The following is a 4541-nucleotide window of genomic DNA, read 5'->3' as shown; positions in this document are numbered from 1 at the left end:
TAGCAGATTTGGTCAGAATTTGGAGTCAACAACATGAAAGCATGGATCCATCCTGCCTTGTATCAACGGTTCAGGCTGATGGTGGTGGTGTAATGATGTGAGGGATATTTTCTTGGCACACTTTGGACCCATTAGAACCAACTGAGCATTGTGTCAACGCCACAGCCAACCTAAGTATTGTTGCTGACCATGTCCATTCTTTTACTATATGACCACAATGTACCCATCGTCTGATGGCTACTTCCAGCAGGACAACGCACCATGTCATAAAGTTTGAATCATCTCAGACTGGTTTCTTGAACATGACAATGAGTTCACTGTACTCAAATGGCCTCTACAGTCACCAGATCTTAATCTAATAGAGCACATTTAGCATTTGGTTGAACAGGAGATCATGAATATGCAGCCGACAAATCTGCAGAAACTGCATCATGCTATCATGTCAATATGGACCAAAAAGGAATACTTCCAGTACCTTGTTGAATCTATGCCACAAAGGATTAAGGCAGTTTCAAAGGCAAAAGGTGGTCTAACCTGGTACTAGTAAGGTGTACCTAATAAAGTGTATAATAATAAATTTTTCTAAAAAAATGTGAGCAGTTACAACCCTAAGAAATCTCACACACCCTCGGGCAGATCACTTTAAATTGTAATTCACATGTAAAGTCATGTAAAGCTCAAACAGCTTGTCGAACCTCCTGGTTTGCGGTCTGCCAGGGATATTTTAGTGGTTACAACTTGTACACAGTTGGCTGTTCCTCTGTATTTACAGCCTCTGTGTTTATGGGGAACTGCTGAATATGCATATGAGACACAACAGGAGTCTCAAAGCTGGCATCATCAAATACCTCCCTCAGAATTCACTCTTGCAGTGGGACTTTCAACGAACAGGGATTCACGTTTCTTTACAAAATGAGAAACACCTGGCAAGGTAAAGCCTTATAACTTTTGTTTGCACTCCATCTGTCAAGCATTTAGGCTCAGTGAGCTGACACGCTGCCTCCTAAAGCAGTATGCTAAACACTGTGAGAAACAGGGGCTTTCACAGACTGTGATGATAATACGTTTCCACAGTTGTTCACAAGTTGCAATCATTTACTCAACCTCATGTTTTTCCAATCCGATTAGACTTTTAGGGCACTATCATACACCTGGTCCAATGCGGTGCCAGGTGCAATACAAGTGATTGTTCCTAGTATGAGCCTGGCACAAGTATCCTGTGTCTTAATAGCAAATGCATTTACGCCCATTTGAGTGCCCATGTTAATGCGCACTGTTGACTTGTTCCTATTTTGAGGCAAATAAGTTAGACTTATCTAGTCTAAAGTCAATGGCGCATGTTTTTTTTTTATTATTTATGAGTGTGTTAGTAATAGGCAGGTCCAAAAAAAGTGTCCACGTTGCTTATTACACACACAGGGATGTGCAGCAGCACAGAAATGTCTTTAAGTATAAAAAATGAGAGGATTAAAATGTAAAAGAACGTTTCTTCATTTGAGACATCATTTTACTAACAGCACAACACTTCTATTAAGAAATTACTATTTTTATCATCAGAAAAGATGTCTGTGGGTATATTTTATGGGTCTATATGCTCAATACCTTCTCCTGATATACAGAGAATTAAAACCAAATGCCAGAAAAAGTAAGTTACTGATATTGATGAGGAAACATGGGGTGATATTTAGTCTAATGATAAGAAAATATCTGTTTGTACACGTACAAGAGAAATACAATATGAAATAATACAAAGACTCCATATCTCTCCTAACCGCAGACACATTTTTTCATCAGCTATAAGAAATTGTATATTTACCTTTGCTGCCAGAAAAATATTGTACTTAATTGGATTAGTGATAAATCTCCATCACTTAAAGATTGGCACAAGATAATTTTGAGTTAATTCCGCTGGAACATCTTACCCATGTTTTACACAAAAAAACAGCACATTTTTTCAAACTTTGGACTCCATATTTGGATTATTTGGAACATAGTCTTTGCCCTATCATTGCTAAAAGGATATTCTAACTGTATTATTATCTGAAAAACAAGCAATGTTTTTAGCCCTTTTCTGATCTGTTTTATTTGGGGTAGTCCTGTTTATTTATATATAGATTTTTTCTTAGCTTTTTTAACTTTTGTTTTGTGTTTATATTTTTCTGTGTGTGTCTTTTGAAATTGTATTTTTATGTCTGTATTAATGTGAAAATCCAATAAACATGATTATAAAAAAAATGTCAAGGATTATTATTTTCTACATAATGTATAAAAACTGCTCATCTCACCTTCTTCACCTAAGGAAACTTTGGTGGAATGCGGCTCTATATTTTGTTGATGACAATTTACGTTTCTTTATTGTTGTTGTTATTATTATTATTTGTTACAGTATGTGCATATTTGTTTATATTTTTTGGTTTATACTTCTCCATCTGTCAGGTTTGAGACACTTCAGTTTACAACAATAATAAAGCTTGTTAACAAGTTTTTAATGATTAATGAAGGAATTATAATGCTTTGTTTCATCATTTCATCTTCATTTACAAGTAGCAGGGTTTTTACAGCTACTGTCTATTTCTGTCCGTTCGCATCCCGTCCTTTTGTGCCCCCTGGTGACATCGTGGCAAACTTCGATTATACCTAAAAACACATTCTTAATCCTTTAGTGCAGCGACGGTGCCACTCGCGGCTGTAATGCTCCTTTTAAAGGGTCACCCACGGTATGGATCACTAGGGGCAAAGGAATAGCATGTGTTTGCATATGGGCTATTGGGTAGCTCAGTTTTTTGACCAAACGTTGATGTTTTTGTTAATTTATTTGTTTGCTTGAAAACAGAACTGAACTCAACTGTTTTGAAATAAATCTTTATGTGTAATAAATCAAATTAAATATGGAATTAATGTCTTAAGTGGAGTTTGCCAAAACAACCAGTTTTCCAAATCCAGTTGAATGAAAAAGGCCGACACCACAGACTCGTTCCCTAGATGGTCTGCTCATAATTTAACACAAACTACGACAGATATCTTTTACTACTACAATTACGATAGTGGCCATTCTGACCACTCATATAAGATGTCATATTATCCAGTCTAATTTACATTAAAATCTTCTATTGAGATATTATAATTAATCTTTTAATGTCTGTCATCATATTTAATCAAGTCATCACCTTAGAAATATGATCTTTTTGGTAATACAGCCTATAAATGTGTAGTTAGGCTACTAACATCAGACCACCCACGAATATCTGAGCATCTCTCATGTTTCCCTGTTTTCTATAAATCAAAGTAAACACAAGTGTGTGCAAGAGATCATTAGCATGGCCACACAGAACATGTTACTAGTTAAAACATTTTGGATAATGCTCTGATCACTGTTCTGCTGATTTTTATGGGGTCTTTTTATCTTACATATTGTGGCTTTAAGTCATATGGACTTATTTTTCAAAATATCTTTATTTGTCTTTCAAAGATAAAACTATTTCTGACATACTTTAAATGACATGACAGTGAGTATATTATGACAATTTTGGGGTTTTGGGGTACACTAACTCTACTTTCATTTATTTATTTAATATTTATTTACTCTAGGGGTAATTACCTTTGTGTTAAATTACATTAAAATATATTCAAGGAAATGTTATTGTGATTAATTTCTTGTACTATTTCTGCAAATTCATTTTCTTTTCTGCTTAGTCCCTTTATTAATCTGGGGTCGCCACAGCAGAAAGAACCGCCAACTATCCAGCATATGATTTATGCACCGGATGCCCTTCCAGCCACGACCCATCACTGGAAAACATCCACACACTCATTCACACACACACACACACTCATACACTACGGTCAATATTATCATACCCAATTCACCTGTACCACATGTCTTTGGACTGTGAGGGAAACCGGAGCACCCAGAGAAAACCCATGCGAGCACGGGGAGAACATGCAAACTCCACACAGAAATGCCAACTGACCTAGCCGAGGCTCGAACCAGCGACCTTCTTGCTGTGAGGCGATCGTGCTACCCATTTCTGCAAATGTTAACGTAAATATTACTTTCTATGATTTCACTATATAAACCACTACAGAAGCTTATTTACACTTCTACTTATAAAATCCATGGAAATGTGAAAAGGGTGTATTTGAAGTTCTTTACATATGCAGCCTGTCACAATGCATTTTGTAATTGCCTTAAATGTATATGATGCTTTTAGTATTTTTCAGAAACGAGGCATTTTAAAAGGCAACATGTGATGCTTTAAATGCAGCTTCTGCAGTTCGCTAGAATTTGTTTACCTGAAGTACTTAAAATTCTAAATACCCGTGTCAAGATCCTCCAATTTCTGCTCTCAGAGGAATTCCACCTGGGTCATGTGAAAATACAGAATGCAGCCAATCACATCCCCGTGGCCTAATGACACAGCGCTAAGTGTTTTCTGAGCAATAAAGCAGCAAAAAAAATGTTAATACTGAAGCATATAAATGTACATGCCAGGTGGTTCTGAGAGCTTGGCTGCATTATTTATCTCTTTACTTTTATGACA

The sequence above is a fragment of the Danio aesculapii genome, chromosome 20 (genome assembly GCF_903798145.1).
Source record: "Danio aesculapii chromosome 20, fDanAes4.1, whole genome shotgun sequence".
NCBI classification, from domain to species: Eukaryota; Metazoa; Chordata; class Actinopteri; order Cypriniformes; family Danionidae; genus Danio; species Danio aesculapii.
Note: the sequence above shows the minus strand (reverse complement) of the source record.